This window comes from Delphinus delphis, chromosome 15, assembly GCF_949987515.2.
Source record: "Delphinus delphis chromosome 15, mDelDel1.2, whole genome shotgun sequence".
In the NCBI taxonomy this organism is placed as follows: Eukaryota; Metazoa; Chordata; class Mammalia; order Artiodactyla; family Delphinidae; genus Delphinus; species Delphinus delphis.
In genome coordinates, this window is record NC_082697.1 from 73,076,359 (window position 1) to 73,088,590 (window position 12,232).

Consider the following 12,232-nt stretch of genomic DNA (forward strand, 5'->3'; position numbering starts at 1 on the left):
ATCGTCCTGAATGGTGAAAAACTGAAAGCACTTCCACTAAGATCAGGAACAAGACAAGGTTGCCCACTCTCACCACTCTTATTCAACATAGTTTTGGAAGTTTTAGCCACAGCAATCAGAGAAGAAAAGGAAATAAAAGGAATCCAAATCGGAAAAGAAGAAGGAAAGCTGTCACTGTTTGCAGATGACATGATACTATACATAGAGAATCCTAAAAATGCCACCAGAAAACTACTAGAGCTAATCAATGAATTTGGTAAAGTAGCAGGATTAATGCACAGAGATCTCTGGCATTCCTATACACTAATGATGAAAAATCTGAAAGTGAAATCAAGAAAACACTCCCATTTAGCATTGCAACAAAAAGAATAAAATATCTAGGAACAAACCTACCTAAGGAGACAAAAGACCTGTATGCAGAAAATTATAAGACACTGATGAAAGAAATTAAAGATGATACAAATAGATGGAGAGATATACCATGTTCTTGGATTGGAAGAATCAACACTGTGAAAATGACTCTACTACCCAAAGCAATCTACAGATTCAATGCAATCCCTATCAAACTACCACTGGCATTTTTCACAGAACTAGAACAAAAAATTTCACAATTTGTATGGAAACACAAAAGACCCTGAATAGCCAAAGCAATCTTGAGAACGAAAAATGGAGCTGGAGGAATCAGGCTCCCTGACTTCAGACTATACTACAAAGCTACAGTAATCAAGACAGTATGGTACTGGCACCAAAACAGAAATATAGATCAATGGAACAGGATAGAAAGCCCAGAGATAAACCCACACACAAATGGTCACCTTATCTTTGATAAAGGAGGCAGGAATGTACAGTGGAGAAAGGACAAGAATATACAATGGAGAAAAGACAGCCTCTTCAATAAGTGGTGCTGGGAAAACTGGACAGCTACATGTAAAAGTATGAGATTAGATCACTCCCTAACACCATACACAAAAATAAGCTCAAAATGGATTAAAGACCTAAATGTAAGGCCAGAAACTGTAAAACTCTTAGAGGAAAACATAGGCAGAACACTCTATGACATAAATCGCAGCAAGATCCTTTTTGACCCACCTCCTAGAGAAATGGAAATAAAAACAAAAATAAACAAATGGGACCTAATGAAACTTCCAAGCTTTTGCACAGCAAAGGAAACCATAAACAAGACCAAAAGACAACCCTCAGAATGGGAGAAAATATTTGCAAATGAAGCAACTGACAAAGGATTAATCTCCAAAATTTATTAGCAGCTCATGCAGCTCAATAATAAAAAACAAAACAACCCAATCCAAAAATGGGCAGAAGACCTATGTAGACATTTCTCCAAAGAAGATATACAGACTGCCAACAAACACATGAAAGAATGCTCAACATCATTAATCATTAGAGAAATGCAAATCAAAACTACAATGAGATATCATCTCACATGTCAGAATGGCCATCATCAAAACATCTACAAACAATAAATGCTGGAGAGGGTGTGGAGAAAAGGGAACACTCTTGCACTGCTGGTAGGAATGCAAATTGGTACAGCCACTATGGAGAACAGTATGGAGGTTCCTTAAAAAACTACAAATAGAACTAACATATGACCCAGCAATCCCACTACTGGGCATATACCCTGAGAAAACCATAATTCAAAAAGAGTCATGTACCAAAATGTTCATTGCAGCTCTATTTACAATAGCCCGGAGATGGAAACAACCTAAGTGTCCATCATCGGATGAATGGATAAAGAAGATGTGGCACATATATACAATGGAATATTACTCAGCCGTAAAAAGAAACAAAATTGAACTATTTGTAATGAGGTGGATAAACCTGGAGTCTGCCATACAGAGTGAAGTAAGTCAGAAAGATAAAGACAAATACCGTATGCTAACACATATATATAGAATTTAAGAAAAATAAATGTCATGAAGAACCTAGGGGTAAGACAGGAATAAAGACAGAGACCTACTAGAGAATGGACTTGAGGATATGGGGAGGGGGAAGGGTAAGCTGTGACAAAGCGAGAGAGTGGCATGGACATATATACACTACCAAATGTAAAATAGATAGCTAGTGGGAAGCAGCCACATAGCACAGGGAGATCAGCTTGGTGCTTTGTGACCACCTAGAGGGGTGGGATAGGGAGAGTGGGAGGGAGGGAGACCCAAGAGGGAAGAGATAGGGGGACATACGTATATGTATAACTGATTCACTTTGTAATAAAGCAGAAACTAACACACCATTGTAAAGCAATTGTACTCCAATAAAGATGTAAAAAAAAAAAAAAAAAACACAATAAGGCATCACCTCACACCAGTCAGAATGGCCATCATCAAAAAATCTACAAACAACAAATGCTGGAGAGGGTGTGGAGAAAAGGGAACCCTCTTGCACTGTCAGTGGGAATGTAAATTGATACAGCCACTATGGAGAACAGTATGGAGGTTCCTTAAAAAACTAAAAATAGAACTACCATATGACCCAGCAATCCCACTACTGGGCATATACCCTTAGAAAAGCATAATTCAAAAAGAGTCATGTACCACAATGTTCACTGCAGCTCTGTTTACAATAGCCAGGACATGGAAGCAACCTAAGTATCCATCAACAGATGAATGGATAAAGAAGATGTGGCACAAATATACAATGGAATATTACTCAGCCATAAAAAGAAACGAAATTGAGTTATTTGTAGTGAGGTGGATGGACCTAGAGACTGTCATACAGAGTGAAGTAAGTCAGAAAGAGAAAAACAAATACCGTATGCTAACACATATATATGGAATCTAAAAAAAAAAAAAATGGTTCTGAAGAACCTAGGGACAGGACAAGAATAAAGATGCAGATGTAGAGAATGGACTTGAGGACACGGAGAGGGGGAAGGTAAGCTGGAACGAAGTGAGAGAGTGGCATGGACATATATACACTACCAAATGTAAAACAGATAGCTAGTGGGAAGCAGCCACGTAGCACAGGGAGATCAGCTCAGTGCTTTGTGTCCACCTAGAGGGGTGGGATAGGGAGGGTGGGAGGGAGATGCAAGAGGGAGGAGATATGGGGATATATGTACATGTATACCTGATTCATTTTGTTATACAACAGAAACTAACACACCACTGTAAAGTAATTATACTCCAATAAAGATGTTAAAAAAAAAAGAATGATCAAAATAGAAAATTACCATTTGGCAAACTGTCAGGTCTGAGAGTTAATTTTATCCTACTTACAAACTAATAAGTTAGCCTGATACCACTTCATAGATGGTGGCCAAAAACAGACTCCTGGATCAAAGACAAAGGACTTTATCACTTACAGCATAGCAAACAGCATAAGCACTATTTTATTTCCATCAGTTCTCCTTGTTCTCGAGTTCCATGGGGGCAACATAATACAGCAACATAATACAGCCCTCATGAAAAGGATTAGTGCTCTTATAAAAGAGATACCACAGAGACCCCCAGCCCCTTCCACTATATGAAGACACAGAAAAAAGGCACTGGCTGTGAACCAGGAAGAAGACCCTCACCTGACCAGGCCTGCACCTTGATCTTGCACTTTCCTGCCTCCAGAACAGGAGTATGGCAAGGATGCCCACTTTCACCACTTCTGTTCAACATAGTACTGAAAGTTCTAGCCAGAACAATTAGGCAGGAAAAGAAATAAAAGGCATCCAGATTGGAAAGGAAGAAGTAAAATTATCTCTGTTTGCAGATGATATGATCTCATATGTAGAAAACCCTAAAGACTCCATAAAAAAGCTTTAGAACTAATAAATGAATTTGGCAAAGTAGCAGATTAAAAAGTTAACACAAGGGCTTCTCTGGTGGCGCAGTGGTTGAGAGTCTGCCTGCCAATGCAGGGGATATGGGTTCGTGCCCCGGTCCGGGAAGATCCCACATGCCGCGGAGCGGCTGGGCCTGAGAGCCATGGCCGCTGAGCCTGCGCGTCCGGAGCCTGTGCTCCGCAACGGGAGAGGCCACAACAGTGAGAGGCCCACATACCGCAAAAAAAAAAAAAAAAAAAAAAGTTAACACGAAAAAATCAGTTGCATTTCTATATACCAATAATAAACAATCTGACAAGAAATTTAAAATAATTCCATTTACAATAGCACCAAAAAACTTAGGAATTAATTTAACCAAGGAGGTGAGAGACTCATACAATGAAAAGTACAAAATATTGCTAAAGGAAATTAAAAAGGATATAAATAAATGGAACACATCCCATATTCATGGATTAGAAGACTTAATATTGTTAAAATGGCAATACTACCCAAAGCAATCTGTAGATTCAATGCAATCTCTAACAAAATTCCAATGGTATTTTTTGCAGAAATAGAAAAACCTATCCTAAAATTCATATGTAGTCTCAAGGGACCCTGTATATGTCCTAAAACAACCTTGAAGAAGAACAAAACTGGAAGACTCACACTTCCTAATTTCAAAACTTACTACAAATCTATGGTAATCAAAACAGTATGAAAAACAAACAAAAAAACAGTATGGTATTGGCATAAAGACAGACATATTGACCAATGGAATAGAATAGGGAGCTCAGAAATAAACACGTATGGTTAAATGATTTTTGACAAGGGTGCCAAGACCATTCAATGGGGGGAACAATCTTTCCAACATATAGTGCTGGGAAAACTGGATATTCACATGAAAAAGAATGAAGCTGGACCCTGACCTAACATCTTATACAAATATTAATTCAAAATAGGTCAAGGACCTATATGTAAGACCTAAAACAATAAAACTCTTAGAATAAAAAGGACAAAAGCTGCAAAACATTTGATTTGGCAATGATTTCTTGGATATGACACCAACGGCACACATAACAAAATAAAAAACAGACAAATTGGATTTCGTGAAAATTTTAAAATGTTGTTCATCAAGAAACAGTATCCACAGAGTAAAAAGGTAACCCACAGAATGAGAGAAAATATTTTCAAATCATATATCTGATAAGGGATTAATATTCAGAATATACAGAGAACTCCTAAAACTCAACAACAAAAAAACCCAATTCAAAAACGGTCAAAGGACTTGAATAGATATTTCTCCAAAGAAGATATACAAATAGCAAATAAGCACATGAAAGGAGTTCAACATCACTAATCCTAAGGGAAATGCAAATCAAAATTACAATGAGATACCCACCTCATACCCATTAGGATGGCTACTATCAGAAAACAACAACTGTTGATGAGGATGTTGAGAAATTAGAACACTTGTGCACTGTTGGTGGGGATGTAAAATGGTACAGCTACTGTGGAAAACAGTATGATGGGTCCTCAAAAAATTAAAATTGGAATTACTATATGACCCAGAAATTCCACTTCTGGGTATATACCCAAAAGAATTGAAAGTAGGGTCTCGAAGAGATATTTGTACACCCGTTTCACGGCAGCATTATTCACAATAGCTAAAACATGGATACAGCCCAAGTATTCATCAATGGATGCATGGATAAGCATAATGTGGTATATACCATCAATGGAATGTTGTCCAGCGTTAAAAAGGAAGGAAATTCTGCAATATGCTATAACACGAATGAAACTTGAGGACGTCTGCTAAGTGGAATAATTCAGTCACAAAAAGACAAATACTGTATGATTTTTGTTATGTATATATATATATATCTTTACATATATAGGGATGTGTGTGTGTTTGTGTGTGTACAGGCATACCTTGGAGATACTGCAGACCACTCCAATAAAGTGACTATCACAACAAAGCAAGTCACACAAATGTTTTGGCTTCCCAGTGCATATAAAAGTTATGTTTACACTGTAATGTAGTCTACTAAGTGTGTGATAGCATTATTTGTTAAAAAAAAAAATACACACCTTAATCTAAAAATACTGCTAAAAACTGCTATCATTTGAGTCTTCAGTGAGTTGTAATCTTTTTGCTGGTGGAGCGTATTGCTGATATCTGATGACTGATCAGGTTGCTGAAGGCTGGGGTGGCTGTCACAATTTTTTAAAAATAAGGCAGTGATGAAGTTTGCTGCATCAATTGAGTATTCCCATCGTGAACGATTTCTCTGTAGCGGCAATGCTGTTTTATAGCATGTTACCCACAGTAGAACTTCTTTCAAAACTGGAAACAGTCCTCTTAAATCCTGCTGCTGCTTTATCAACTGAGTTTATGTAATATTCTAAATCCTTTGTTATTTTAACAATCTTCACAGCATCTTCACCATGCATAGGTTCCATTTCAAGAAACCACTTTCTTGGGAGTTCCCTGGTGGTCCAGTGGTTAAGACTCCCTGCTCTCAATGCAGGGGGCCCAAGTTTGATCCCTGGTCAGGAAACTAGATGCCGCATGCCACAACTAAGAGCCCACATGCCACAACTAAGTGCCCACATGCCGTAACTAAAAAAAGAGCCCACATGACCCAGTGCAGCCAAAATAAATGAATAAATATTTTTTAAAAAGTAAAGAAGAAAAAAGAAACCATCTTCTTTCCTCAACCATAAGAAGCAACTCCTCATCCATTAAAGTTGTATCTGGAGGTTACAGCAATGCAGTCACATCTTCAGACTCCCACTTCTAATTCTAGCTCTCTTGTTTCCACCACGTCTGCAGTTACATCCTCCACGGAAGTCTTGAACCCCTCAAAGTCATCCATGAGGGTTGAAATCAACTTCTTCCAAACTCCTATTAGTGCTGATGTTTTGACCTCTTCCCATAAAGTACAAATATTTTCTTAACGTTCTTAATAGCATCTAGAATGGTGAATCCTTTCCAGAAGGTTTTCTTCTCTTTTTTAAAAAAATATATATATTTATTTATTTATTTTTAGCTGTGTTGGGTCTTTGCTGCTGTGCATGGGCTTTCTCTAGTTGTGGCGAGAGGGGGCTACTCTTCGTTGCAGTGTGCGGGCTTCTTATTGCGGTGGCTTCTCTTGTTGCAGAGCACAGGCTCTAGGCACACGGGCTTCAGTAGTTTTGGCACGTGGGCTCAGTAGTTGTGGCTCACAGGCTTTAAAGCACAGGCTCAGCACTTGTGGCACACAGGCTTAGTTGCTCCGCAGCATGTGGGATCTTCTTGCACCAGGGCTTGAACCCATGTCCCCTGCAATGGCAGGTGGATTCTTAACCACTGCACCACCAGGGAAGTCCCCATAAGATTTTCAATTGACTTTGCCCAAATCCATCAGAGGAATCACTGTCTATGGCAGCTATAGCCTTATGAAATGTATTTCTTAAGTCATAAGACTTGAAAGTCAAAATTTCTCCTTGTGCAGAATGGATGTTGTGTTAGCAGACATGAAAATGTTAATCTCATTGTACATTCCATCAGAGCTCTTGGGTGACCAGGTATATTGTCAGTGAGTAGTAATATTTGGAAAGGAATCTTTTTCTGAGCAGTAGGTCTCAGTGGGCTTTAATTACTCAATAAACTATATTATAAACAGATGTTCTATCATACAGGCTTTGCTGTTCCATTTATAAACCGTAGGCAGAATAGATTTAGCATAATTCTTAAGGGTCCTAGGATTTTCAGAATGGTAAATGAGCACTAGTTTCAAATTAAAGTCACCAGCTGCATTAGCCCCTAACAAAAGAGTCTGCCTGTCCTTTGAAGCTTTGAAGCCAGGCATTGACTTCTCCTCTCTAGGTATAAGAGTCCTAGACAGCATCTTCTTCCAATATAAGGCTGTTTAATCTACATTGAAAATCTGTTATTTAGTGTAGCCAGCTTCATTAATTATCTTCACTAGATCTTCTGGATAATTTGCTGCAGCTTCTGCATCAGCACTTGTGGCTTCACCTTGCACTTTTACATTAGAGATGGCTTCTTTCCTTAGACCTCGTGAACCAACCTCAGCTAGCTTCAAACTTTTACTCTGCAGTTTCCTTACCTCTCTCAGCCTTCATAGAATTGAAGAGAGTTAGGGCCTTCCTGTGGACTAGGCTTTGATTTAAGGGAACGTTGTGGCTGGTTTAATCTTCTAACCAGGCCACTAAAACTTTCTCCATATCAGCAATAAGGCCATTTTGCTTTTTTATTTGTGTGTTCACTGGAGTAGCACTTGTAATTTCCTTCAAAAACTTTTCCTTTGCATTCACAACTTGGCTAACTGGCACAGGAGGCCTAGCTTTCAGCCTGTCTCAAACTTCGACATGCCTTCCTCACAAAGCTTAATTATTTCTAGCTTTTAACATGAGAGACATGCGACCCTTTCTTTCACTTGAACACTCAGAGGCCACTGTAGAATTATTAATCGGCCCTGTTTCAAAATTTTTGTGTCTCAGACACCAAGGGGGGAAAGTGGGGGGGGGGGCGTTATGAATTGGGAGATTGGGAATGACATGTATACACTAATATGTATAAAATGGATAACTAATAAGAACCTGCTGTATAAAAAATAAATAAAATAAAATTCAAAAAAAATAAAATATGAAATATAAAAAAAAAATTTTGTGTGTCTCAGAAAATAAGGAGGCCCAAGGAGAGGGAGAGAGATGGGGAAATGGCTGGTAGATGGAGCAGTCAGAATGCCCACATTTACTAAGCTCACCATCTCATGCGGGCAGGTTTCATGGTGCCCCCAAATAATTACAACAGTAACATCAAAGATCACTGATCACAGGTCACCATAACAAAGATAATAATAATGAAAAAATTTGAAATATTGCAAGAATTAGTAAAATGTGACACAGAGACATGAAATAAGCAAATGGTGCTAGAAAAATGGTGCCAGTAGACTTTCCTCAATGCAGGGTTGTCACAAACCTTCAATTTGTAAAAAGCGGAATATTTGTGAAATGCAATAAAATGAAGTGCAATAAAACAAGGTATACCTGTACTATACACACACATACACACACACCACAGAGAGACAGAGAAAGAGAGAGAGAGAGAGGTACTTTAAGGGATTGGCTCACGTGACCGTGGAAGCTTGGTGAGTTCAAAATCTGCAGGATAGGGCAGCAGACTGGAGACCCAGGGAAGAGCTGCAGTTCAAGTCCAAAGGCAGTCAGCTGGCAGAACTCTGTCTTGCTAGGGGGAGGTAAGGTTTTTGTTCTATTAAGGTCTTCAACTGATTGAATGAGGCCCACACATGTTACATAGCATAATCTGCTTTACTCAAAGTCCACTGAGTTAAATGTTAATCGTATCCAAAACACACCTTCACAGAAACATCCAGAATAATGTTTGTCCATATATCTGTGTACTGTGGCCCAGTCAGGTTAACACATAACCATCACAAGTCCACCCCTTGTCTAGTTGGCACTCGTATGTATCTCCTCAAATTTAATAATTGAATAAAGACAGTAACGAGGTCATAAGTTTGCCTAACATGATACAACTCTCCTGCATAGACAACTGAAAACACCCTAACCCTTTCCCCAGAAGAGAATGCAAAGTCCTTGGGTGATGTTTATTCTTCTTCCTGATACTCCATAACTTAAAAACTATGCTATAAAGTTAACAATAAATACTATGACATAAAGTCAATAATGTTACATGACTATGTTACATGATAAAGGAATAAGAGAAGAAAACAAAGATATTTGCTCAAGACACACGCACACGTATTAATAATAACATAAGGAAAAAATACTCGACAAATACAGTCCTCGTTTCTGTAACTGGTCGTGTGGTTGCTGATGGTATTTAGAACTACCTTCTTCTACTCCCATACAGTGTTCCTGTTGCCCTCAGCAAGCACTTCAGCAAGTCACAGTTCTTTATTTGTTGGAGTGGCCCAAATCTTCATGCCTGAAGGGTCCTGGGCCATTAATAATCCTGCCTGAATTGAGTTGTTATAGTTTTCCACTGACTTTAATCACAGGCATGGTAATACTAAGAGACACCTTGTGGGATCTCTTGTATCCCAGACTATCTGTGTTGTGGAGAAGTAGTCCAGTTTCCCTTTGTTTTTTTTGGTTTGTTTTGTTGTTGTTGTTGCTGTTTTTGTCTGCACCGTGCAGTTTGCAGCATCCCAGTTCCCTGACCAGGGATCGAACATGGGGCCCTGCAGTGAAAACGCTGAGTCTTAACCACTGGGTGCCAGGCAATTCCTCAATTTCCCTTTGGTAGTCAGGATCAATCACCCCAGTCAACCCAGTAAAACTCTTCTTTCCCTGTTGACCCAGAGGCATGAGGAGCTCAAAGTGGCTGAGTGGCAGTATTAATTTCCAGTTCCATGGAATTATTATTGTGTCTCCTAGTAGAAGCATTTCTCCCTTTGGAACTAAGACCTGTAGGCTAGTAGAACATAAGGTCATGAGGACAGGTAGCGAAAATTTTACTAGTGGGTCACTAGGGGTGCCACTCCCATTTCTACTCCTAGATACCTGTGAATCCTGGCTGTGAGAGAAACAGCACTGTATATTGGACATTGATTCAGAGCATATAAGCCTCCTGGAGAACTTTTTCCCAGCCCTGCAAGGGACTGCCACCTAGCTAGCCCAATAACTGAGTCTTTGAAAAGCCATTCTGCCATTCTATCAAGCTGCTTCAGGAGGGTGGGGAACATGGTAACATCAGTGAATTCCATGAGCATGGGCCCATTGCTGCACTTCCTCTGCTATCAAATGAGTTCTTTGAATAGAAGCAATGCTGTGTGGAATACCATGATGGTGGATAAGGCATTCTCTAAGTCCACGGATGGTAGTTTTGGCAGAAGCATTGTATGCAGGGAAAGCAAATCCATATCCAGAGTGTCTATTCCAATAACAAAACGTTGCCCCTTCCAGGACAGACGTATGGTGCAGTGTAATCAACCTACCACCACGTAGCTGGCTGATCACCCCAGAGAATGGTGTCATATCAGGGATTGAGTGTCATATCACTCAATCTCAGTGCTCAGATTGAGCACTCAGCGGTGGGGGTAGTCAAGTTAGCCTTGGTGAATGGAAGCCCATGTTGCTGATCCCATGCATAACCTCCATCCCTGCCCCCAGGGCCACTTTTTTCATAACTTCACTGGGCAATGACAGGGATGGCTAGGGAAGGAGGCCAACTGGTATCCACAGAATAAATTATTCTAGCCACTTACGAAAATCTTCCTCTGCTGAGGTCACCCTTTGGTGAGCATTCACATGGGACACAAATATCTTCATGTTGTTCACCCATTCAGAGAGGTCAATCCATGTATCTCTTTCCAAGACTTCCTTGTCACCAATTTTCTAATCATGTTTCTTCCAAGTCCATGACCATCCAGCCGAAGCACTGGCCATAGCCCATGAACTGGCATATAATCACTCATCAGGCCTTTTCTCTTTCTAAGCAAAATGAAAAACCAGTTGCATTGCTTGAAGTTCTGCCCACTGGGAGGATTTCCTTTTACCATTATCCTTCAGGAATGTCCCAGAAAGGAGCTATAGTACTACAGCTGTCCACTTTTAGGTGGAGCCTGCATGTCCTGAAGAACCATCAGTAAACCAGGCCCAAGTTTTCTCATCCTCTGTCAACTGATCACAGGGAACTTCCTATGAGGCCATAGGTGCAGGCTGAGAGAGAGAAGGTAAGATAGCATGAGTTGGGATCATGGATATTTAGGCCACTTCTTCATGTAACTTACTTGTGCCTCCAGGGCCTACTGAGACTTTAGTCTAGTTACAGCTTCAGAAGCAAAAAGGGGTGAGTCCTGAAGAGAATCACCAGTATTTTGCAAGGCAACTGCCTCAGGGGAGGCCATTACAGTTTCACAGAGCAACGAAGCGTAAATCTCCACAGACAGGGTTAGAGAGGCTGCTTCTACTGGCAAAGAAGATTCAACAGTATGTAGGCGCTCAATGTCCCCAGCTTCATCAGGGTATTCTCACACGTCCCACTCCAAATTTCAGATCCCATTCCTTCCTCATAATGCCCTCAGTTTTCAATTTGCATTGTAATTCAGCCACTCACATGATAAGATTTCAGCAATCTCAGCCCTGTGGCTATAGGAGCTAAAAGTCTCTTTCAGGATAGACATAGAAGATTTCAGGTTTATATATTGCTTAAGCTGGGAATTTGAATCCCTGATCTCATCCTTTTCTTCCCCGACTTTGTCCAGTGACATTAGAAGCAACCAGCCAACCTCATTATATGCATTAGTTTGTCAAAAATGTTCGAAGGTATCATATATATGGTTACCCAGGTCCTTGCCCCTTGTGTTTGATTAGGAGCATCCAATTGGGATATTTTGCATATTTCTATTTTCATAACATGCCATGAACTATACCACTACTACTACTCTCTTTATTATTAGAAACAGAATC

The 12,232-nt window shown here is 39.8% G+C and overlaps 1 protein-coding gene across 3 annotated transcripts in view; it reads right to left on the minus strand.

Annotated features, from left to right (window-relative positions):
- The window catches only part of PSPH (phosphoserine phosphatase), a 49,053-nt gene that overhangs the window by 31,691 nt on the left and 5,130 nt on the right, over nt 1-12,232 (minus strand). The window contains exon 2 of one of the 3 annotated variants that reach the window (XM_060033123.1): nt 8,909-9,023. The exons of 1 other annotated variant lie outside the window; for it this stretch is intronic. The gene's annotated coding sequence lies outside the window, so the exon portion shown is untranslated. Of the gene's footprint in view, nt 1-8,890; nt 9,024-12,232 lie in introns of all 3 variants that reach the window. One more of the 3 variants, XM_060033124.1, reaches the window with a different exon arrangement.